Consider the following 26977-nt stretch of genomic DNA (forward strand, 5'->3'; position numbering starts at 1 on the left):
TCAATTATAGATTTACCAAAGACTTGGCAGCTTGACTTCCGGTTGCGGGGGGGGGGGGGGGGGGGGGTTATCGAGGTCTCTTCGGTAGTATCGAAAGTAACTCAGGATTACAGGTAGAAATTAACACTGTACGGAAAGAACTGTGGCATTTTTATTAATGTTGTAAAGTTATCGTATTATAGCGATAGAATTATTTATCTTATCACTACTTAAAGTTTTGTTTACTTTCTTTATTCTTCCTCTTTATCTTTTTAGTACAAAAAATTATATAAACTTCCGTGTTCTATCTCTTTCGTCCCCAAACATAAACAACGACCTATTATTGTTTTTTTCCATGACAACTTTTATGAGGAGTTATTGAGGGTTTTCTATTCCATTTATAACATACACGTCAAAGTTAGATACCCAAAGGAAATGTTTTCTTTGTAGATACGTTGTAATGCTGTACAACCTTAGTTAGAATCCGTTATTTATTTTATTAATGTAATCTATTCGATTAAGGTAGGTTTACATGAAGTATTTAAGAAGAATTCGGCAGTCTCCTCTTCTTTCTTGGACTCCCTCATAACATCAAACTAAGGCCTACTCCCTTTCATTCTATCTAAAAATCCTATTCTCTTCCTTCTTCTCCCTCGTTTACCCAACATTATACGCTCTAACACTGTTCCCAACACCCCCACAAGACTATAGGTACTGCGTTTTCAATATCCTCTCCCCGCTCAGCACTCGCACCATCCATACCCTATGTCTCCCTACCTAGAAACTGCCTCTCCTCACCCACCATGTCCAGCACTTTGTCGATCCTCCTCCTCTACGTCCACCTCACCTTTTCCATTCTTCTCCACACCCATATCTCGAACTTCTCCTGTCATCTCTCGTCCTCCCTCCTAAGTGTCCATATTTCCGCACCGTAAAGCGCTCCGCTCAAGATTAAACTCTCCACAAGCTTTTTATGTTAGCTCTTGCGTAACGATCCTCTCATTGGATCCTTCCTGTTCATGAACGCCTCCTTTGCTAACGGAATTCTATAGCTAAACCTTCCATCTCCTCGGTATCCCATCTAGAAGCTGACTCTTCCCACCTAGCACTTTGTCTATTCTCTTCTTCTCCACTCGCTTCGCCTTCTTCACACCTAAATCTCGAAAGTCTCCAGTCTACTCTCGTCCTCCTTCGTAAGCGTCCACGTTTCCGCGCCATAAAGCGCTACGCTCTAGTTCAGGCTCTTCACTAGCCTTTTATTTAAAGTCTTACGTAACGATCCTCTCGTGAACTCCTTCCTGTTGATAAATGCCTCAATGCGATATGTACTGTCGCAAAAATCGGGAGCACGGTCGGAAATTTTGGGGGGGAAAATATTTCTTCCAATTTTGACAGAGAAGCATCTTTGATTTGTATTTACTGGCATACGTGCCATTTATTTGATGAATGAGAGGATGAGTGGCGCTCAATGGAATGGAAGTCGATGTGCTCTCAAGATGTCTTCCGGGCGTCGCCCTCGCTCTGATGGCCTCATTCTGCGCGGGGGCTTTTGTCTCGCACGCCCGTCTGTTGATTCCGGTCTCCACACGAATCCCTCAGTTCCCAGCTCCTGACTCTGCGATTTAATTAACGTGCAAATGCATCCTGAAGAGAAAGAAAATGTTTATTATGGGTGAGCCGATCGAGGAGTACACGTGGGTACATTCGGGAATGGCGGCGATTGGAATCATATTGTCCCACTTAAATGTTTTCATTCGCTTCCCAATCTGAAATGCCGGCCACAAAGGACTAACGTAAAGAAATTCTCGTACCCCAACAGGACGATTACGGAATGGAATGGACTCCCTGCAGAACTGTTTAAGCCCTACCCTAACAACGTAAGGATTTTCAAGAAGAGGTGTAAAGGATTGTTATTGGAAAATTAATATCATTGCATTTTAAATATTCACTAACTAGTTTCATTTTGGTGATATATTTTCATTTACAATATTTTTGTTTTATTTTATTTTGTATTAACTGTTACCACCTGGCAAATAGCCAACTTGTAACTTGTACAGTATAATAATAATTATAATATTTACCTTGCTATCACCGCTGGACATTAATGGTAAAAGACTACAATTCGTGGCATTCTATTTTATGAGCAAAAATGTCTACACACTTCACATTTCCGCTAGAAATGTTAAGAAGTTATAATAATTATTATAAAAATGTTGTTTCAGGCGTGACTTTATGGAATCTACTTGACATAATGAAAAGTAAGGAAAACTTTGTAATTCCACATAAAATATTTAATGTTCCAGATCAAGGTGTCCACGTGACACGTCATCTGTTCCATACGTGCAACCTCGAAATTTAGGTCGTGCATTAAATTTTTATATGGAATAAAAAAATTTCTTTTTTTATTATACAATGATTATAATGCTAATATGTCGTAAGGAGCCAACATATTTCACCACAAATGAGGGACGAATAAATCAAGGGCCCATAACAGGCAAACACCCCCTTGAAAAAGTGAGATGTAACATTTAAATGAGTATTTTTTTTAATGAATCAACGAAGAAAGAGTTCAATGAACCCGGGAGAGGGCGCGGGGCAAAATTTTACGTTTGAAGACGCGTGGGGTGTCATCGTCACCCCGAAGAAAATATTTATTTTTCTCTTTCCTTGGAATGATACAGTTACAATGTGTTCTTTTTTTTAAATAGGTCCACCGAATTAAATTGATACTAATAGCTATTCTTATTAAATAAAGAAGAACCATGGGGTGATATACACCCAGCGCGCCTTTTCTCGGGTTAAGAATTGAAAGTAATAGTGATGACGCCTGAGTGACCATTTCCTCAGTATAATTTTTCCTTCTATAAAGTCTTTCCAAGCCTTTCAGCACTAAAAACTATGGACTCAAAATTTTTATGAGACTAAGAGCTCCGCAATCTGGATATAGATGCGTGAATGCAAATTTTTTAACAACTCTAACAGTTTATTACCCCCTGAAATTCGGATCGGTTTAATGGCAGCGTCGCGGGCCGGTTTCACAGCCGTCCTGATCAGGGTTAAATGGCAGCGTTACTAATTATCGATATCTCGGTAACTAACGCGCGTCCAGGCTACCACGGGTCGGGCCTAAAAAGAGCTACCACGGATCGGACCTCAGTTACGACCAAGGTTGCGTGAAGGAGGCAAAACAGTCCCATTCCGTGCTCAAAGCGGAATTTTTGTTTCCGGTCATTTTATATTTGATTTATCAGTCTTCGCCTTTATTTTCACAAAATTCTTTTGTCTCTACGGCAGTCTCTTAGACCATATCTTTAAGCAAGTGCATTGTGCTTCCCCAAGGGCTTCGGGGGCTAAGTGGCAAAGCGGCACCACAAGGCGAATGTATTGTTAAAAAAATGAAATGAAACATTTAACTGCGCATTTTTAATCATTTAAAAAAAGATAATAAAATTTAGAATTTCAAGTAACAGTGTCTTCAGTTCTTCTGACGTTTGAGTAAATATATCGATGGCTAAGTTCTAACAACACGTATCTGAAATACGGCTAGTTTGAGACAGATATCTGAAACGAAGTGTAATAACTTAAAAAAAAATAAAATACAAGCAAAAAACAACTCTTTTTTTGCAAATAAATGCTTCTTTTTCATTTTTATGAACTTTTGGTTTTTAATTTCAGTGTGCAAGTGAAAAAAATAAATCGTATTTTTTGCTCTCCTGAAAAGTTGCTATTTTTGAGATACATGTTGTTAGAACTTAGATATCCACAATTTTATTCCGCCTGAAATTCAACAGCCACTCAAAGTAGCTAAGGGCTTAAAATGTTTGTGAGACTTATAGCTGCCCAACCTGGATCTTCCTCTCAGACTGGGTTTCACTAAACAAGGTGCTGACATCACAAGTCCACACTGTGACACTTGTCGCAACGGTCGTGCTTACTAAGCCACTGTCGGAGAAATAAAGGAAGAAGACATGACTTGATGTGGTAGCTGGTAGCATATCTGTCCGGCCATCGGGAAATCCGGGTTCGGAAACAGGATAAGCTAAATTATTTTTTCATGAAGAATATTACCCTTGATGTAGGGAAGACCGGGGTAATACCAGACGGCGCGGCGGGGCAACATCGCGTGTCATAATTTTAGTTTCGCTGGAGTATGTAGTGAGCACTGGGAAGTGCCACTGCGTAGCGGAAGGAAAGTGAAACGGATAGAGACAATATGGGAGGTCCACACACACGCACACGTATGTGACGAAAATGTTTCTGTTTCGTCAACTTTTCTTATAATTTTAAAGACTTACTCGAACTGAGTTAAGTGCAACATGTTTTTCGAGACTAAAACTTACAACTAATGGTTTTGAATAGCCCATATCGTGACCTATTTTTTTAATACCAAACACAATTACTCTATTGCTCGTACGTTAGGTTAGGATAGAAAATGCTTTTAGGGTACGCTATTACCCCGCTGTCCCCTATGCAACACCCGTGCGCGTGACTGCGAACAAAGTTAGGTACTTGTTTCATGCAGTATTTTGTGCAAGGCACTGCCACGATGTCAATTATACTACAAATATATACGTGGCAAGGGTTTTCTCTCACCAAGCACCGTTCATTCCACAAAAATTTCCGACAAGATCATTTTGAAATAGTTTTAAGTATGAAGCGTTTTTATTTCCAATATGAACTTGGTTGGCTTCTTTGCTCTAAAGAAAATAAAGAAATTTTCTGAAATGTGGCTGACTTTAGTATCATCCCGGAAGATCTCTGCAAAATCAATAAACGGTTATCTTCCACCGTAATATCGTTTGTATACCACCAAGGTGTCGCTTTTCATTGCATCTCTCATAAAAAAATGCGAAATCCGAATCGCATAAATCGTATTACGGAGGAAGTTGCTCGATTATTGATTTTCAGCGATATTTCGTTACCACAGGATATCGTATGAATCCTCAGAAGTTGATCATTCCGGAAGTGTGTTGGGAGAGGCTCTGAAGCATGTCTGAAGTAAATTCAATTCATTAACACCGAAATGGAACGCTCAGGATAGTCTATACGGTTTCTACTACGTCATTTTGTCTCGAGGACAGCATTTCGTTAGATATATTTATTGCATTATATGAAGGACTGGATTTGCTGAAGCCACTGGGATTGCTATTGAATTCGCTGGATATACAGATAGAACCCGAAGATTACGCATGAATGCGTCGAAACTTGTATGATCTTAGGTTTTCCCGGCGTATCAGTTGCAGAAAAGTTTCTCGGGTTTTCCACCGGGTGATGTCGTCCATGTCTCCCGACGTTTCGATCCGCGACTTGCTGATCATCCTGAGGGGATCTTTCGAATCCGATCTTCGGAAGATCCCCTGAGGATGATCAGCAAGTCGCGGATCGAAACGTCGGGAGACATGGACGGCATCAACCGGTGGAAAACCCGAGAAACTTTTGTACAACGTCGAAACTTGTTTTACTTGTCAACATTACATCTACATAGTACCCTGCGAGCCACCTCAAGGGTACTTGGCAGGGGGTGACCAATCATTAAATCGGACATATCCTTCCACCACATCCTTCGCATATTTCATTTTATATTTGTTGATTTTTGTTAATCGAAGTGAAATTTTTCCGTAAAATGCGAATTTTTTATGGTAATACTATCACAATACAACGTGAAATTTCCATAAATAGAGTATTCACTAAAATCCAGGCCTTGGGTGAAAGGCAAGGCCATAACCAGAAAATATTTGGGTGGGGGAATTCTTTCGTAGATAGGGTAAATTTCGCAAGTGAGGATCACTCAGACTCCCTGACAAACATAACAGGGGTCTTTGAGCCTCTTGCATCCCTCTTCTCTCCCTGTCACAGACAACTGTAATCTGTGACTGTGATCATTCATTTAATGTTGGATCGTAAGTAGTTTTCCTTCATTTTGGAAGAAAGTTTTTAAAAAGTGCAAATCATGTTCGGGGCGTGAGGAGAAGTTCTGATCGTAGATTCTGCGACCCTCAAAGAGTTCTTGCAACCAATGAATCCTTTGTAGGATTGTTTTGATCTTGGCCGCACCAATTCTATTCTGTCATGTATTTCTTTAATACATATTATTACAAGTAGGCTATCGCCTGGTTTATGAGCATTAAAATAAATGGATGGATATCCCACCTACCTAAGAGCAATCTAAAGGAACAGAAAATACTCTTATAGGATGTAAACAAATACTCCAATACGTATAGCATACGACAAAAAAATGAAATTTGTACCAAATAACCGAATTTCCTACGCTCCCTCATGAACCACTATGACGTGAAGTAAGAATCAAGCAACGTCTACGTAATACCCTGAGAGCCACCTATAAGGTGTTTGGCAGGGGGTGATGAGCCACCAGCATGCAGCATGCAAGAGAACGATCACAAAAATATTAAGCATAAAGACAAAATATACGTGTAAAGCCAAAACCTGCGAAGGCAAGTAATTCCCATAGAAAATCCATGCAAGGCTAGAACGATGGAAAAACAAATACATGCAACAAAGGAAAAACAAATTCATGGAATGAGTCGTCCCAGCGAGTGACGCCATCAACTTTATTAATCGAGAAACCGTTGCCATCCTTAATAGCACGAGGAAATAATGGGATTTTATATTTTCTCTATCTTCTCGTCGTGGTCACGTATACAATGGTCCTATGGTAAACGAAGCACTAGGAGCACTAACTCTTAAAAATTCTAATAATTATGGGGGAGATAATAAAGATTTCTTCAGTGAGGTATAACAATAATGATACCTAATTATTAATTCCACTCCTTAATTCCTATATGCAGAAAGAATTCCTTCAAAATATCCGTTTTCTTCAGCATCGCCGGACGCAGCGTCGCGCGAGTTTGCATCTATATTTTAATGAGGAGAAACCGTCTTCGTCGTCTCCGAGCGACTTGGCGACTCAACCCAGCAGCCCTCACCCTTTACCACTCCGGATCGCAATCAATATGCAGACTCGAATGGCGACGCCATGAACACCACTGTATGCACATCCCCCGTGCCGTGACGCGGTAGTCCTCTGGCAGTGGTTAGCCGAAGTAAAATTCACTTTGGGTTTAATAGGCGTTCTTAAGCCTCAATCGGTTAATAACTCATGTTTTAATGTGAAAATATTCCTTTACATTTAAGCATAGTAAATGCAGTATCAAGGACAGTTCTAATTAGTTTATTTGCAAAAGTGTTGATTGATTACTGAATAATTCAACGTATCTTTAGAGATACATTGAATAATTTAGTAATCAGTCAACATTTTTGAGATAAATTGCCCTTTCTGGATAAAAATTAACTTTTAATGGCGAAAAGGATATCCAAAAGATACTATATAATATGCAGAAGACAGCATTGTTTGGGATTCCTTATATCCATGGACAATTATTTCATAAATAAAATTTACAAATGATTCATGAGGTTGTGATCTGCTCGCTACCATGTTGCAATTCGTGAAGCATCGGCGTAGTTCGGGGCAACTTCAAGAGACGGCTACAGGCGGGGCTCCAAAAGGAAAAGGGTCTTTTAATAAACACTAGACCCGCTCATTACCCAAGGATCGAAAAAGAAAAATTGATACCCCCCAACTGTCTCGGCATAACTTTTTCTCATTAAAGTCGTGACATTTAGGGCCCTAATACTGGTAGAAACATTTGATAATCACTCGAGGATTCTTGAGAAATAAATATTTTCGAACGAAAAGTAATTAATTAGATAAATGAAAGAAATCCTTCATTTCCCTACGTGGTAGAAAAATTCAGATTCAATTCGATAACACATTGTCTATCCCTTAGATTTTTATTCAACATAATGGCGCTTACGGGAAGTGAGACAAGGTTGTCCTTTATCGCCCCTGCTTTTTAACGTATACGCTGAGGAGATGGTAAGAGAAGTGTTGGACGAGTTGGAAGCTGGAGTGAAAGTGGGAATGAGGCGCTCATCAGCCAGTCAGCGAGGGGACTGCAGGCTCTAGTGGATGCGTTAGACGAGCGGTGCGAGGAGTATGGGATGAGGATTAATCACAAGAAGACCAGAGTAATGCGAATTTGTAAAGCATCGCGAACGAGGAATGTGAGACTCAAGATATAAGAAGGTGGGGAGAAGCTTGAGCAGGTAGAGCAATTCAACTATTTAGGCAGCACATTAGAGGGAAACGGATACAGTAGTAAGGGCATCAGGAAGCGAATTGCATTAGCAAAGGAGGCTTTCATGAACGGGAAGGAGCTTCTGAGAGGATCGTTATGTAAGAGTTCAAAAAAGAGGTTAGTGAAGAGTTTGATTTGGAGTGTAGCTCTCTACGGTGCGGAAACGTGGGCACTGGGGAATGAAGACGAGAGAAGACTGGAGGCAATCGAGATGTGGAGATGGAGAAGAATAGAGAAGGTGAAATGGACAGAGAGGAAGAAAAACGACGAAGTGCTGGATATGGTGGGTGATGGAAGGCAACTTTTAGATGACGTACGGAGGAGACAGAAGCTTTGGATGGAGCGAGTACTTAGCAGGGAGGGGATTTTGAAAACTGTCTTAGACGGTAGAATGTTTGGTAAACGAGGGAGAGGAAGGAAAAGACTAGGATTTTTAGATACATTGAAAGTCAGAGTAGGCCTTACAGTGATTTGAAGAAGGCAGTGCTGGAAGGAAAGGGAGGCTCCCAGATCACTTCTTTAGTAATCCATGGAAACCTACCTTAATCGGTAGAATGCTATAATAATAATAATAATAGTACACATAATACCCATCATTATCTCCGCCACAGGAGTAGTGCCTCATTCACTCCATCAAGGTCTTCAAACTATTGGACTGCCGAAAAACTTGTTTATTACCATACAAAAAGCAGCAATTTTAAATACTTGCCGGATTGTCAGAAAATTTTTCAAAACAGAGTAAAGAGACGAGAGTACTTGGTGATACCCGTACCTCGCCTACAACCAGCAAAAATGCTGTGAAAACATAAACAAATATAAAATAATAATAATAATGGCACTTAGTCGTTGAAAGCGCGATCGGTGTTGAGTAAAAGCTCTGACGAGTATTCAAACTATCACTTTCGATATTGATTAGATGTACATTTTTGTCCCACCGGCAAAATAAATCTTTGTAATTATCTAGGTATTTTGGCCAAACATAAAAAAATGTGTTTAATAAAGAAATATAAGAACAAATTTCATCATTTCATACATTTAGGGAACTTGTGTGAGCATACCTGATCTAAAATGCGAGTCCAGGATAAGCAGGACGAAAGTATTATGATGTGTTTTGATATAGATATAGATTTTCCTTACATACCCAAACCATCGTAACCTCGCCATTCTGATTTTGCGGACGCTCTATTTAACCTACTAAATTAAACAATTTTACTTCAATGTTTTAATCAAAGAACGCAGCCGCTGTGATATTTACGCAGGCCATGCTCGATAAAGACACTCATTGTTAGAGCAAATCCTTTTTACGCATAGTAGGCTGAAATAAAAAAGAGAGGAGTATTATAAAACGACGTTTTGCGAGGTAGGAACTTGAAACTGTGCAAAACTATTAAAAATTGTGACTGTCGATAAACAGGAAGTAAATTTCCGATGTAAGTTTGCTATTTTCTGGATCTCGGCCTGCAAACATTGCAGCATTTCTGAGGAACGGTGTTTTCAGTTTTTTTTAGAAAATCTTTTAGATTAATATTTACCTGCAGGCGATATTGCAATACTTCAGTGGAATAAATATGGTATTATGTATTTGATTTCTAATTATTCATTTATAATATGATGATATGATGGATTTTATTTATTTTGAATTATTTTCAGAGATTTTGAAAAGAGATAAGGTGCCCTTTCGAAACAAAATGTTGGACGCCAATTATGCGCTTCTTATGGCACAAAATGGAGAAAACGATCGTTTTTTAAATATATTTGTTGGTCGGAATTTTTTAAAAAGGTAATTGTTGAAGTGATGTGCTGAGAAAAAAATGTGGAATATATAAATGTATTGCTGAAACCAATATTGCTCAATTGAGGATTAATTTTGTTCCACCCGTTAAAGACAATTTTTTACTAACACCGAGAGCTACTCTAATTATTTGAACGCGTCGCGGCTAAAATCATTCGTAGTGACTACAGTCGTATATTTTTCGGAGGTGAAGAGAGAAGGGTCGTGTTCTCCTACCGCCCGCTTACCAGACCCATCCAGAGGAGGGTGAAAAGGGTGGGTGCGGTTGGAATACGAGGATTTAGTGGCCATTGGCTGATCCGCGCCGCACTTATGGCGGCAGGATCAAACGCTCGCGGTTAGACGCCAGTTAGGAGCCATGCCTCGCGTTTTCTCCTAGATACCACCGGTGGACTCTGGGGGCGCTCATATTACTGTGGATTAGCCGGCTCCAAACCAAATGCCCGTTCTAGGTTCATGGGAATAACGCGCCACCGGTCAAGGGTCAATGAATGCGCCCCGAAACTACCTCTAGGTAGGAACTTATTCCCCTTATATGTATTACTTCCCAGCGACAGTTTTCATTCGCCTACTCGTTCCCTAACGGAAGGCCTACAATCGTAGATAGCCCTTTCTATGTGGAAAATCCTCACCTTCAAAACATCATCCTTCCCCGCGAACCACCTCGATAGGCGTTTACAGGGTGATTTCAGGCCGCAATTAGTAAAATTAGACTCAAAAAGGCGAACAGGTATTTTCAGTTTTTTTTTTTAAATTTCATTCCGAGATAGGTGAATTACCAGAGAGAAACGAGGGGCCTTGATATGGACAAATGTTTGGTAATAATATTGAGGAATCAGAGATTTTCAACTCAAAATATGCTCTTTCATTAAATTTCATTCTAATGTTTCCCTACCCAGAAAATTTAACACTTTTGTGCAACTCCAAATCCTAATTTAAGGAATTTTATTTTAATGCTAATTTTAATGCTGTTTATCATTCAACTCCCACAAGGCATTAGCTTCTTGCTCTTCCCTCACCCTTCTAAGATAAACAGATATTATATTTCCAAAGTATCCATTGGAGTTACTAGCGAAGTTGTTAAATGTCTCGTTGTTTTATCTTTGATAATTCAACGTTTTCTTTTCAAAATAAAAAATAAAAATTTTCTTTAAATGGGCACAATGTATTGACAGGCGGGTTATTCCCCCGTATGGATTTTTATTTTAATCGGAGAGGCATAGTATTAAGTCTAGGTCAGCGCTAATGAGCACGACACTCGGTGGAATCAATTAGTGCCCTTTTCAATTACGTCATCAAAAGCAACATGAAAGGGGATCCCGGAGCTCTGGCTCCCTTCCGGAGACGCATTGAGCGATTCGCGATTTCCCTCGACTGGCAATTTTCTCATTTTGTGCCCCGCGGGAGTATGTTTCTACGGCAGTGAGTTATGGATAGTAGTGGATCTCAATTACATTTTTTTTTATTGAACCGTTTGTTGTGAATTAAAATCGACCTTCCACATTGAGAACCCTCCAGATTGACTCTTGCCTACCTATACCTCGGTCAGTTGATTTTTCACTCAGTTTCCGTCTCTTATACCATTTCTTAAATTGCCTATTTTTATTAAGTTCGAAAAGTAAAAGAACAAATATATTTTCATACAGTCATTGATCGCGTTCCTCTGTCGATATGGGCGAATAATCATCGAGTTTCCTAACGTATTCTCGGGAAGGGGAAGAGGGAATTATTGACGTCAATATGAGTAATGAATTGTAGTGGCTGTCCATTACCCTCTTCCAAAAACATCAAACCGTTCGAAGTTAATTAAAATCGACCTTCCATTATGAGAGTCCTCCATAGATTTGAATCGACTGTTGCGCATTACAGCTCGTATATCCCCGGTTGCTTCATTTTTCCCGGGATTCGGCATCCTTGGAACCATCGCGGAAAATGATTTCGTGAAACTGTCATTTTTCCATCAACATTGGAGCGATGGCTGGAGCTGTCATTCGGAAGAGATGGAAAAAATGATCGTGTGATTCAGGCTTCATAATTATCCGTCTTGAATGGGGAGGACAGGATCAAGAAGTATCTGAGAGGAATGTGCTCCACTGAGTCGGGAGTTTATTGAATATTTATGTAAAAATTTTGGTAACCAACGATGTTCTTTAAGTAGTCGTGAGCGTAAGTGTCTATTTCAATTTTGTTGTCATCTCGAAAAAATTAAAATTCTTTTCATCATTTCATTCCAGTTGTAACCTGGTTATAAAATCTACCTGGAAATTTTGTCGACTGCTGCCGTGGCCATGTGACGTATCAAATTGTGGAGCCCCTTCTTTGGGTCCAATTCCATACCGAGGGATTGGTGAGTACCTATATTGATCTTACATTAAATTTTTTTCTCGTGAACGTGTCTTACATAACCTAATTAAGAGATCCCTCAAAATACTATCATATCCTCAATTCTCTTCTCTTTAGCTTTCCAATTTATTGCGGTCTCTATTGTCTTTTTCGTATACCATTTCTTAAAATACCTATTTGTATTGAGTTCGAAAATTAAAAGAACAAGTATATTTTCATGTAGTTATTGATCGCGTTCCTCTGGTGATATGGGTGAAGAAGCATCGAGTTTTTTAACGTATTCCCGAGAAGGGGAAGAGGGAATTATTGACATCGATATGACAAGTGAATTTTAGTGGATGCCTATTACACTTTTTTAAAAACATCAAACCGTTCGATGTTCATTAAAATTGACCTTCCATTTTGAGAGTCCTCCATAGATTTGGATTGACTCTTGCCCACTACAGCATTGCTGAGATTTTTAAGGATATATTCGATTATAACGTGCATGATTCTTTATTTTACCAGTGCTTAAAATACAAATCCCACGAAGAAAAACCTTTCTCCAAGAATATTTTATCATAGCATTTATGATGTACGTTTTTTTCACTTCTATATTACTTTCAAGGAAATATATAAAGAGGTCATTTTGATACTTGAGGATGATTTGTTGATTGACGGACTGCCCGGCAACGTGCTCTTCGAAACGTAGGCGACGATGGAGTTTTTAACCCGAGCGGAAGCCCGAGAAAATTCAGTGCTGGTATACACCGGGAAAGTCTCTCTTCATACAATTTCATCTTATTGACCCCAAAATTAAACTTTAGGGTTTCCCGACGAACGGTAAAGGAAATTTTTGGTACGCCGATGCTCTGAAAAAGAAGGCTGAGCTTTACATCGAAACGTTGCAAATTGTGATATCAACTCTTGCGGGAATTTCTACAAATTTTTCTAATTTTGCACGGATTTTATTTCATTTTGGTCTCCAAAGCCTCGATGAATTATCATTGGTATCCTTCTACGATCTTGCCCAGTATTTTTCTCCGTTAATCGACGCTGTATTTTTGAAGTTCACTCGTGATGTTAAAAATGTCAAAATTTCGTGCTTACGCATGCAAGTTTTGCCCGAGTAGACTTTATACTTCCAGGTGACATGGTTTTCAGTTGGGTCTCTTTTGTTTTTTTTTCTGTCAGTGAACTAAGGATATTTGAGTCCTGGTGTTCTGAGACAAAGGAAACGAGGATGAAAGCAAAATGACACCAGTTTGCGATGGTGGAAAAATTTAATTGCTCAGGTGCAGTAGGTGGGAGACGAGTCCTTTCGCAGAAAGATTTTGAATCGAATGGCGCTGCTGGAGGAGGTTCTCTGCCGTGCAAAGGGAATCGATCGAAAGTGAATGTGGCGACTGGAAAGAATGGATTGTCAGGGAACGTAATAAGGTGAGCCTCGTTGCGCGGAGCAGAAATACGGATGAAACTGAAGGGGAATATAAAAGGCTGCAAATAGTTTTGTGCGCATTCAGGCGCATGGGTCCCAAGTCATAGGCACCGAAGAGGAAACCAAGTTATAAGAAGGAAACTCACTGCAAACAAAATCATTTGGCTTTGGCGGGATTCGAATCCATATCTCCCGATTGACGGTCAGGTGTGCTACCAGTTACACCAGCAAACCATCTTCTTCCAAGGCGAATCTCAGATTGGTTTTATCGAACACAGCGTTGACGTCTCAAGACCATCTTGTGGTCCAGGAGACGGAGGTCGTCCTTACTACTAAGCCTACTTACCACTAGGGTAGGCAAGTGAAACGTAACGAAAGTCAAAACCAGTAAAATTTTAACAGTTTCGTTCCCGACAGCGAAATTTAGAAACGAAACGAAATGGGGTTTAACCCGGGGAGCTAAACCACGGCCACCGAGAGAGAAAACTCTCTCCCGGTGGTCGTGGCTAAACTCAGGGTCGAAACGAAATCGGAAGCAAAACCACTTCGGGTCGAAACTAAACTAAAACTCTGGGACGAAACGAAACGCAGATGATGTTTCGCACCGCAGGGATCACGTGCTTCACCTTCGAACAGTTCAGTTTCGACTCACACACCGAGTACAAAGTATGGTTGAATGAAGTAGAGGTTCGGCCTATCGTCATTAGATGCATGGGACACTCATATTTTTACCACTAGTAGGAGAACGGTGAACGCAAACTGGCCATTCGACTTATTAAGCTCGATGTTTTAACCTCTCTACAAGTATGTCAAACGTAATGGATCAAAACTATTCCCTCTCATCCCCCTCCACTCAACTTCTGGGATCGAAACTTATCATTGAGCAGCGGAGTGTCGATTAATTTAGTTTCGTTCCCGGGAGTAAAGTTTCGTTCCGGGTCGGAACTAAACTCCTTGGTGATTTTAATTTCGTGCGGGAACGAAACTAAACCTAGGCCTCTTATTTTCGTTTCCCTGCGTGTCGAAACGAAATATTTTCGTTTCGTTTCACTTGCCAGCCCTTTTTCTACTAGTAATCCACTGTCGGACAAGAAACCTTACTTTGCCGCCATTCCGCGACGGACGTATTTCAAAGAGCTGCATGAAACAAATGACTTTGTTCGAGGCCACGCGCACGGGTGGTTTCATACATCAATGATGAGATTCGGATACAGTGTGGACTTGAAACGTTAACACCTAGTTCGGTAAAACAGTCTAAGATTCGATGTGGAAAAGTATTCGAGGTGGTGTAATTGGTAGCGTTCCTGATCGGCAAGCGAGAGATCCGGGTTTGAATCCCGACTAACAGCCAAATAATTGTAAGCCAAATAATATTTTCATGGCGAATTTCATCCTTGGTGTATGGAGGAAAGACTGCTGGTTATCGTACGTGAGTATGAAGGAGAGCAAAAGAAGGTCTTGTCGAGTGACTGAGGGCGCACATGTTGAAATCTATTGATTATGCGAAAAACCTGTTTGAGACGACAAATTCGCCAATTAAAAAACATAAACTGTAAGTAATTCTGCTTTCATTTAAATCATGAACAAAACAGCACCATTGTCTTATGATAACCCTGTACCACAAAACACCAATTTAAATCCTTAAGTAACAATAATACCATTCAAATATGAAGCAGAAACGCATGAAACAAATTATAAGCTCTGAAGATGGAATTAATTGAATTCCGATACGTTGACAGAGAATGATTCTTTAATCTCCAAAACTTACGATCCACACTCGATGCTTTTAATGGACAAATAGATCGATGTATTGTTTACGATTGCGGGACGATTTTCCTCGGGATGGTGCATTGGTTTCGGAATTGCCTCGTAAGTCCCTGGAAATGGGAGCGATGACGTTGCGATGAGTGCCTTTCTCTGATTGGTGTTTCGGCGAGTGCCCTAACTCTGATCGATGATCCTCCCAATGCCCTCCGAGGCCACTCTCTTCTGGTTCCATCGCCCATCACTGGCAGGGAACGTTGGAATCCGGCGTTATTACCTCACTTCCCTTTATACTGCCACCCCTACCTCTCATCTCGTCCACTTCCTTCTACTTCCTCTGCAGCGACTCCCGTCAGGGGTCGCTGTTCCTGCAGGCGTCAAATTGATGTGTCGCTCTAACTTTGCAAATTTATAACTGAGCGTGTGCGCATACTGAAATAATGAATAATACCTACGTCATTTTTAAGAAACTTTTATTCTAATTTAATTTTTTATGAAAAATTAAAAAAAAAATAGAGACGCCAGTGCAATAAATGACTCGACGCACTGTAAAATTAGCCGTTTTGTCAACTTCATGAACTTTGTAACTCAACCTAGGGAAAACTACTACGTCTATAGCATTCATATTCCACGTTAAGTTGCAAACATTAATGTAAATCAATGAAATAGCTTTTTACCGTATTTTTAAAACACATATTTTGTTGTTGATTAACGAATTTGTTTAAACATAGTCCAGTCCCACAGTTTACCCCGGAAGGAAAAAAAAATAAAACTGGTAGAAACACTTTTTAATAGAATTAGTCTCTAGATCCTGGGCATCCCTTTCAGCAGCGGCGTTACTATGGGGAGGATGAGGGGGATAGATCCCCCCGCCAAAGCCTCAGAGAAATAAAAAATATATTGAAAACTCCTGTCTATTTTTGACATATAATAACTGCATCTGCTCAAAGTTACATTTCAAGTGCCAAAATGGTGTAAAATGGATTTCCAGGCATGTAATTTTTCAAAAATTTTCCCCTACGCCCCCAGGCCTCCCATCCCCTTCAAAGCATATTCCTAGTTACGCCACTGCCTTTCAGTCAAACCCTTCTCCCTCAAATCATTTTGACACTGTCCCTCCATCTTATCTCTGGTCTTTCCGTCATCCTCTTCCCTTCTACCTGCAAATATTGACTTCTATTGCCCTTATACTCCCCATCCCTTCCTGAAATGTGACCAAACCACTGCATCCTTTCCTCTTGTGCCTTCCTTGACATCTCAACCATTCCTGCCATCTCCCTCATTTTCTCATTCCTATATCTTCTTATTTTTCCAATCATCCATCTCAGTATTATCATCTCTGCCACATCCATTTTCTTATCGTGGGCTCACAGAGAAGGACAAGATTCATTGCTATATGACAGTGCTGCCCGTACAAAAGTTTTATATACTTTTCCCTCGATCCTGCTCTCAAACCTGCGATCACAAGGCACCCGTGATAGGTACGGATATTCCAGTTTCTTCACCCTGCTTGAACATTGTTGTTCTCGTCTCTTTCCGGCCTACCATCCTCTGATAGATGGCAGGCAAGATATTTGAATTCCTCTACTCTGTTGAACCTCTTTCGTGATAACCCATATCCTGTTTCTTCTTCTATGTCCAATCATCCATCTATTTATATCACATCCATTTTCTTTCCGTGGGCTTTTTAAGCGGTTTGATTGCCATGTGACAATGATGCCCGCACAACTGTTGAATGTGCTTTCATTTGAAGAATTTAACTTAAAGGATTGCTTATGCTGCCTTTTTCTCCAAATCACTTTTACTAAGAATCTCTCGTGTATCTCGTCCTCTTCCAACCCCACAATGTATATACCCGTGGGCATTAAAGATTTTTTCGGGTTTCACACCGGGTATTTCCGTATTTACTTATCGGGTTCATGTTTCCACCACAGTAGTTTATCTTTGATTCTTCACGTAGAATTTTTCATCCGTTTCGCGTTAAAGAGTATCCTTTGTCTTAAAAATGCTCATTTTAACTGCCTGGTCTTCTCTGGGAATTACTCTCTTTCGTTTTTACCTTACAACTTGCTTAGAGGACTGCGTCAGTTTCTAAGAATCTTTGTCCTTGCAATGTTCAACATTCGATTCGGACCCCACCATTTTCTTCTTTGCTTCCCATCTCTGATAAACTCCGGTGAAAATTTTCTAGCGCCAATTAGTGGATGTTTTAATTGTAGATACTTTTTAAATTGGCTCCCCAAACAGCTACCTACTCAGATTTACTCAAAGGTACTCCCTCTCGCTACCCCAAAGGCTAAAGTGGAGAAAAAAGTATGTAAGTTTTACTTTGAAGTCTGAGTTGCGCGATCAAAGAGAAGGAAACCGTTTGTGCTTCTGGATGAAAATAAAATGCAAAGTTTGAGGCAGGTTGACTCCCACCATCGCACCTTTGTGGGAAACTAACTTTGAAATAATTTACGCATATAAACTTCGTGGCTTTAATATAAATTTACTTGGGTCGAGCGCGTTAGATTACCCAATAAAAATAAGTTTCCACACCGTTTATCGACGTAAGAAGTTCCTACCGTTGCAGCTCCGTATACCTTTTGTACGTCAATTGTAACCCTTCTCCCTCCACCACCTTTTCATGCTTTTAATGCTGCAAAACCACCCTTTCCTACTTTGAATTGGCTTCTGTGCATCAATGACGGCGCACCTAGGTGTTACTCTTCTCTGGTGTTACTTACTATTAATTGGCCCTGAGGATGACCTGGAGGGTTCCACCGGTCTTCTCCTTCAGACAGCAGCCATTTCTGGTTTGTAGCGACTCGCCCTTCTTCCCTCATCTCCGCCATCCTCTTCAGCTGGAAAGCACAGCATCCTCTTCCATATGATATTGTGTCCATATCTCTCATGATCCGATTGATGTATGCAAGCAGGCAACGATTCTTCCGGGTTTCCTTCCGCGTTTACCCATTTTAGTGGACAATACTTCGCCAACGTTCCAGTTGGCTTCATCAGGTCCACTGAAGTCCCTCAAGTTCCTCACGTCTTCAGTGGACCTGAGGAAGCCAACTGGAACGTTGGCGAAATATTATCCAGTAAAATGGATAAACGCGGAAGGAAACCCGGAAGAATCGCCGCCTACCGTCATAATCTCCGCGGAAGCCTACGTGGAAACTTATGTATGCAAGTGTTGGTCTCCCTCTTGCGTTCTTTCCCTCTTTTAGACACTCTTGCCATTAAATTATTATATTTAAGAGTATGCCCTCTCGTATTTGCTCTTCCTTTTCTTAAGCTATTCATAAATATTCTCAGTTTATAGCTCTTCTGAACACTTCCTCAATTGTTGCATGACCTACCCAATCGATCTTAAGCATTCTTCTCCCTTCACTTACTTAGTTTCAAAAGTCATTTACCTTTCCTCTTTCACCTTTCCGATTGTCCAAGTTTCACTTCCATTTAAAGAGCCACGCTGCAAACTTGCGTCTTCAGTAGTCTTTTCCAAATGTTACGGTCTCTATTTCTAGAAGTGAACAGATTTTTCAAAATTCAATTCAACCGGTAGTACGTGACAAACGTCTTGCGGAGTGATAATGACCAAATTCCAGCATAAATAAAATGTTGATATCACTATATAGTGTTTCATGAAATGAGCTACCTTCGAATGCTATGACGTTTAGGATTTGAGTGCTTTAGTTTTGTGTGAATTTCATGAACTCACTAGAGGGCTCCGCACTGATTTTCCTCCGTTTATTCCAGAAAAAAAGCATTTCTCTCTTTCGCGTGTTTCGTCATACCACTTCCATTGAGTGTCCTCGCAAGTTCCTGAATATCCTCAAGAGATAGTAAAGTTTCACCGTGGCAGAGATAAGGAAATTGCTGTCACTAAGGGCCGGTCATATTGGTGAGGATGGGTAGAGGAATTTCAATTTGGCTTAGCGTTATTTTATTGATTTAAGACTTTGTTTCTCAGATAGATTCTTCTTTTCTTAGGGAGTCCCGAAGAGTCAGTCATATTGACGAGGATGGATAGGAGAGATTTGGCTTGGCCTTATTGATTTAAGACTTGGTTTCTTAGATAAAATTCGGCCGTTCGTTGTCTTTGGATGACATCCACATAGTCGTCCGCGACCGTCCCCTCAAGAGTACAAGCGGCTTCGAATCCTTTTAGGCCGTCGTCGGTGGAAGAGCGAAGTGGGAGTGCGAAGCGTGACGAAAATAAAAGCCCTCTCTTTGTCCGTTGGGATGCGTCGTCACATGAGTGAGGTGTGTATTCCCAGTCGCCATGGGGACCATCCCCACTCTCTTTCTCTCTTTTTGCCCCCTCCATCTCTCTCCTTTTCCTTATCGTCTCTTTCTTTCTTCCCTCCCTTTTTCTCCTTGCAAAAAACGTTTCTCCCCCTCCCCCCTGCCACTCCTCCTGTCCCAGTCCACGCCCTCGCCGCTGGAAATTTGATTTTCGCCACGCGCAACAAATGGGAAGGGTCTGCCCGGGAGTGGGGGGCTCATCGTGGACTTGCAGATAGGTCTCTCTCCTTCAACCCCTGGTCTGCTCCTCCCGGAGGAGAGGTGGAGGCGCACTGCGGGTCCAAGCTTCCCCTTCGCCATCCTTTCTTCCATTCTCCCTCCTTCTCTCGAAGATGCAGAGCAAAGGGCGAGCGAGGATGGTAGCCTCCGTGGCTCGTTCATGAGGATCGGTGAGGTGCCTTCGTTTCCCACGAAGTCCCTCATCGGCAAAAGTGGAAGAAAGAGTACGTAAATTTTACGCTGAATTCTGAGTTGCGCGATCAAAGAAAATGTACTCGTTGAGTACGAAGATAAATGTTCTGAAGGACCAGGCGGACCACGTTAATTGAAAATGCAATACTTGTGGTTGATGATTTATGTCAACAAAGGAGAACTCTCAATTTCAACCGTTCTACATGGCGACCAAAAGCTGAGTGCATGCCCACGGCACAGGAACATGTTGGGAAAGTCACAAAATTTGACTTAATCAACCAACACAAATTTGACTTACTATGAAAATAAAGGAATAACGAATTGAATTGGTGGGATTCAAACTAGATTAAAAAGACTTCAAACAAAAAGGAAAATGTGCTTCTGGATGGAAATAAAATGCTAAGTCTGTGGCAAATTAACTTCCACTATCTTTAAGGAAACTGACTTATAAATAAGAAATAAAATACAAATATAAAACTTTTTGGCTTAAGCTATAAAGTTTCTTGGGTTGACTGTGTTACGTTATCCAATAAAAATCTCTTTCCTCACCGCTTATCGATGTAAGAAGTTTCTTCCACTCTAGGGGCTCAAATCTATACGGTGGATTCCTGCATCTGACTGCCCCGAAGACGATGAGCAACGCTCCCTTCAAATCGTTGACGACGACGGAGTTTTAAACCCGATTGAGTGTCCGAGAAAAATTCAGTGCTCACATATGCCGGTAAAGAGTCTCTTCTTATATACATGGTAGCTATTGTCTTCGTAATTTATCTCAACTCTGAGATTTCTTCATTATCACCTTCAGATACGTTTTCAATGATACACGCTGTTTATCCTCACTGTTTCTTTTTTCTACCGAAAATAACGCATTCCAGAAGCTAAACCTCTCTTGAGACGCCTCAATTGATCCTTTGCCGTTGACTCCGCAGCCATCTGCTCTGCACGCCCTTCCTATTTACCATGTTTGCCCCAAGACCCCACCTACAATGAAGCTAACATTAAAAGGGAGAAACCAGAGCTACCTTCTCAAGTATAAATACCATCCTCCATTCTTTTGCAGAATCTTCGTCGCCTTTCAAATATTTGCTCACCAATTATGTTGCCCAATTGCTAGTATTTGGAGCCGTACTGATTAATATGTTCGCGTTTCCATGGGGTTTAGGGCTGGCTCCTACCTGATGTTATAACTAGGATTTCCTCGATAAGTTAAATGGCCGCTAACCAATCAAGCGCCCAAATTATATTCAATACAGCTGAATACCATCGGATTAGGTGTAAAGTCTTCAATAAAATACTATCCTTAGCAATATTTATCATCAGTTTGAATCATTATGAAGTCTGCCGAGTGGTGATAGATTTTTCTTGGTAGATTCTTATTCCTCAGCTGAAATATAGCTGTAAAGGATCTTAAATTCTCAAGGTAGGTTCCCCAAAAAAGGATATAAACAAAGATAATTGAAATGTCATTCATTCCTCGCACTATTTGTTTCGTACTATGTGTACCAACGATAGCAACGCTGTCTCGATGAATAAACTTAATGGTGTCAATCGCTAGGACGACTCATTGCATGGTTTTATTTTTCCATTATTCTAAACATGAATGGATATGCTACGTGAATTACTAACCGTTGGCAAGTTTTGCCTTTGCATGTATACTTTGTGATAATGCATTATATATTTTTAGGATCGTGTGGTGTGCATGCGGGGGTCCTCGTGCATGCTGGACGCTGGTGATTGGTCACGCCCTGCCAAACACCTTTGAGGTGGCTCTCAGGGTATTATGTAGATTTAGATGCAAATGCTGGCAGCATTTATCGCTGCTTCAATTGACGCCACCGTTGATGGCCATCCGTGACACCAACCCACGAACGAATACTTTTTGAAAGACGTTGGGTCTAGCGAACTGAGGTACCTACGCGGTAATTGTTGCTGTCTTCGGCCGAATAAACCTCCGGGCCCATCTTCGCGAGGAGTGTGCCCCCCTGTGCTCTCGGAAAAACTACCGGTTACGCCAATGCGCCCCACCCAGGCGGCATTGGAGCAGGAAGGGGGGGCAGATCGGCCCCTCCCTTCTAAGCCCTCGTACTCGTCCCCCTTCCGCGCTTCTTTTAACCCCCCTTCTTCCCCCTCCCCCCCCCCCCCCCCAAAGCCCCGGTCTCTCTCGGCCCACTGGCAGCGGCAGCAGCAGCAGCTTCCAAGCGGCCACGTCGCTTCCGTGGCGCCCTCTATCGATCCGCGGCGTCGACGGCGGCGTCCTCGCCAGCGGCTTGCCCCCCGACGCCGCCTGGCTCGTTGGAATCGCTCCTCGCTGGATACGCGAGAGCTCCGAGACCTGAGCGCGTAGAGTGAGTGCAGTGGAGGCGTGGTGTGCCAATTTCGGGCGGCCATCTTGGCATGATGAGAGATCTTGGTGCTTTCCTGGCGAACAGACTGAATGGAAGGTTTTCTAGGATTTCCATGTAGGATTCCGCGGAGATTTTGACTGTAGTCAGTGATTCTTCCGGGTTTCCTTCCGCGTTTATACATTTTTTCTGGACAATGACATTTCGATGACGCTCCATTTGGAATCCTGTGGACGTAAGGAATGCAACTGGAGTGTTGGCGACATATTATTGTCCAGAAAAATGGATAATCGAAGAATCACAGCTCTAGGTTATTCTGAGGATTAAATGGGTCAGATTGTCTATTTTCTCCAACGCTTCGAGGTCCGACACGTTCAACGTCATCAGGGTACAATACTGGTGCCATGACCGTGTATTCATGCGTGTCGGACCTCGAAACGTTGGATAAAATGGACAATCTGACTTGCACGGAAACCCGGGAAGCCTTACACCATTGTTATTATTGGTAAGCGATTTGCATCCCTTCAGGATACAGCCGCCAAGGCGTTTAAAAATTCTTTCAGAGAGATCTTGCTTTGCAACCTTTCGGGCTTTAACATCCTTGCTCCAGGCTGATTGCTCTACTTGGTTTCAATTATTCAGGACAGCGCTCCGCCTCCAGTACCCCTTTCTCCCATGTATCTTACTCTGGAATTACTCCGTCTTCTTTGCCCCCACCAGAACCGCAATGGACCATTTTGGTCTAATTATATTTTTTAAGTGAGCTTCCGCCTCCCTAACGAAATATTATTGCTGTGTTGGCGTACCCATATAAATGGATCCATTTTAAATCTTGTAAATTTTGCATTCGATGTATTTTCGAATCAAAGATCGCGTCAAGAAATGGGCATGTCTTACGCGCGAGTTCTCCTGTCGATGTTCTGGTCGACTTTCCCTGTTAATTGAATGACCACAAACACAAATATAAATAAGTATGCCTGGATCTTCGATGGAAGAGGGCACTGCTTTTGAATGGCAGATTCTCAGCCTTCCAATTCTAGTAGACCTCTCCGAGGTCATCACATTCCTCACCAAAGATTATAGACTCTTCCTCACGCTCCTCTCGCCGATGAAGGCGTGTTGCGAAAATAACGGGAGCTTTCAAATTTCGCGGGAATGGAGAGTCCACAAGTGGAAGGTAAGAATGGAAAAGGAAGACCTCGAACAAAATATATGGAACAAGTGAAGAGAGACGTGAAAGAGAAGAAATACGTAGGTGTGAAAAGATTAGCTGATAGGAGAATAGAGTGGAGAGCTGCGTCAAACCAATCCTAGGATTGTTGACCAATGATGATGATGATGATGATGATGGAGAGTCCAATTGTCAATTTTTATTCTGTTACGTTCGTATACATACCCCTGAAGCAAAATGAAAATTTCAGCTGTATTCATGCTTTACTTTGCCTATAGCAGCCGCTAAGGCTAGACGTGTTTTTATGGTTTGGCGTTTGGAGGATGCTATCGACAGCTAAGGTTTGCCGGCCTCGGTGGCGGTGGGGTAACGTTCTCGTCTGCCAAACAAGAGGTCGCGGGTTCGAGTCCCGCCTGGGTAGGTTTCCCCGATCCAGGGCATGGTCGTTTGTGTACGTTTACTTGTTACATTTGTTGATCACCACGGTGTAAAATGGCCAATAAGTGCTGTATCCGGTGGTTTGAGAATAAAATAAAATAAAAAAATGTGCGCCATGAGGGAAGTGTAGGGAAGGAAGGGTGGAGAGAAACCCAGCGTCGCCTGCTCTTAACGAAAGGCGCCGAGGGGACCACGGCTTAACGTCCCATCCGACGGACGGAGTGTTGTCCTTGAAATGTCCTCTGCACAACATTAAAGCAGGGATCGGGCAGTCTCTGAAAATTCTCTGCCACCGCCGGGATTTGAACCCGAGTCCACGGGTTTAGAAGCCAACATTCTAGCCACCACACCAACCCGATACCCACTATTTGTTTTGAACTCGACGATTTTCGTTAGTTAAAAGAAACGGATCAAAGAATGATGAATGGATGAATTATCAGCAAATGAAGGGTGATAAAGTGTGTGTGCGCCTACGGTGAGTCTGCAATGAGTAAAACATGAATGTACAAGTGGTTGAGGCGTTTCCAATATGGCCGTGACAACCTCAAAGATGATGAACGCCCGGGACGCTCCAGCACTCTAACACCCGATGAAAAGGTTGAAGAGTTGAAACTAATGGTTATGGACATCAAATCTAATGAATATCTAATGGAAACTGTTTTGAAGGAGACAACATTTATATAGACGAATAAATTTTTTTTAAAGCAAACAAAATTTCCCGCTGTTTTCTGATCACGCCTCGTCATTCCTAAAATCATCTTTTCGTTGTTAGAAGGAAAAACACGGATCAATGTGATTGATGAGCAATTTTGGCTGTTATGAAGTTGATTATTATTTTCTAAAGAATCTTAAAAAGCCAAGACTTAAGCTTAGAATCATCATAAGGGTGGGGTTATCCGGTAAGATGTTTAGGGCTGAACCTCAGGCCATGTACTCTGTTAGAATATGGACAACTTTGATGAGCACTTGCGAGATGAAAGGAAAACGTTTTACAAGTGATAATCTGGATGAGGGCATGGCATGCGGAGCGGTGAATAAATATATTTAGGATGGGAAAGTGCTTTATGATGATGACTGAAACAATCGATACCATCTTCATCACTGGTTAGCAATCCTAAGATTGGTTTGACGCAGCTCTCCACTCAACTATCTTATCAGGTAATATTTTCACACCTACATATTTCTTTTATATCAAACCCTTTGTTACCTGTCCCACATATTTTATTCGAGGTATTTCTCAGGTATCTACCCTTACACCTGCCCATAAAGGAAGTTTAATCTTACATCATGGCCTGAGATACGGCCAATTAAGGTGTGCCGACTTTTTGTTAAGGTTATCATTAGGCTTATATTCTCTCCTATTCTTCTTAATACTTCCTAATTCTGCACTCAGTAGGTCCATTTGAGTTTTCACCATCCGTCTGTAGCACCACATTTCGAATTTCAAATTTCAACTTAAAAATCCGCTTGTTAAAACAAAACAGATGCATTTCCATCGGTTATAAATACATAATACAACTATTTGGCAGCACAGAGGAAATATGATATAATAAGTTGGGTAATGAGGTAGAGAAATGCGTTAGCAAAGGATGCGTTGGTGAACATGAAGGAGCTCATGAGAGAATCGTAATGTAAGAGCTTTAAGAAGTGGATAGCGAAGAGTCTGATCTGGAGTGTAGCGCTTTACGGTGCGGAAACGTGGACACTTAAGAATGAGGACGAGAGAAGAATTGAGGCATTCGAGATGTGGGTATGGAGAAGAATGAAGAAGGTGAAACAGACGGAGAGGAGGAGGAACGACGAAGTGCTGGACATGGTGGGTGAAGAGGGGTAGCTTCGGTATGAGATACGGAGGAGACAGAATGTATGGAATGGGGCGAGTACTGAGCGGGGAGGGGAAGTTGAAAACAGTGCTGGAGAGTAGAATATTATGAGGAAACGAGGGAGATGAAGGAAGAGAATAGGATTTTTAGATAGAATGAGATGTAGAAGGCCTTATTTTGAATTAAAGAGGGTAGTCCATGAGGGTAGATTAACAGGATACTTCATGAGTACTTGTAAACGAGGGCGTACCCAGGATCAAAACTAGAGGGGGGCAAGCCGTGGTCGTTCAAGTTGTAACACAGAAAAGGTTAAGGGAAACAACTTTTTCAAGACAATTATTACAGCGCTTTATTATTAGTTTTTAAATTTATTTGTTCGAAAAAATATTTTCCTTTAAATTACATGTTTTACTCTAATATCAATGTTTTTGGATTAAAAAATTATTGCTCAAAAATTTCGTTTTGAACTAAATTTATTTTTGCTTCTAGGGAGGGGGGTGGGCAGCTGCCACCTGCTGCCCCCCCCCCTCCGGGTACGCCCATTCTTGTAAACCTACCTGAATCGGTTGAATACTTATTGAAAAGAAAGAAATACTCGGATTTCCCGAGAAATTCTCCTACATTGCTTGAGATGTCGCGACTTTTCGCCTTCCCCCTCCCCACTTCATCATCTCACGCGAACTTCGGACACCCCACGATTTTGGTACGTGGAATAGATTACTTAATTGCATTGCATCCTGGCTTTGGGGCAGGGGACGTCGTGGTCACTGATGGGGTCACGAAGGGTACCCACACGCTCATTCCCTCCCCCGGCAGGGTAGCCGGATGACGTGCCGTCACTGACGGCGTCTTTGACCGCGCCGCGACGTCGGTGAGGGAGTTTGGGAGGGAGTGGCGTCGCATCGTCATCGTTCGGTGGCGTGGGTGGCGCCGCGTCCGAATTACGCCATCACGCTGAGGTCGTCGTGCACACGATTGCATTTGGGGCTTGTATTCACTAACAATGAAAAGTCGCGATATATCGCGCAGTGTAGCAGAATTTCTGGGG

General features: G+C 41.7%; 1 protein-coding gene across 1 annotated transcript in view; it reads left to right on the forward strand.

Moving 5' to 3' along the window:
• Positions 1-26977, forward strand: part of LOC124155494 — a 316456-nt gene that overhangs the window by 70752 nt on the left and 218727 nt on the right. Inside the window, exon 2 of the mRNA XM_046529351.1 lies at positions 12162-12274. The gene's annotated coding sequence lies outside the window, so the exon portion shown is untranslated. The remainder of the gene's footprint in view (positions 1-12161; positions 12275-26977) is intronic.

Source organism: Ischnura elegans, chromosome 3 (assembly GCF_921293095.1).
Source record: "Ischnura elegans chromosome 3, ioIscEleg1.1, whole genome shotgun sequence".
NCBI classification, from domain to species: domain Eukaryota; kingdom Metazoa; phylum Arthropoda; class Insecta; order Odonata; family Coenagrionidae; genus Ischnura; species Ischnura elegans.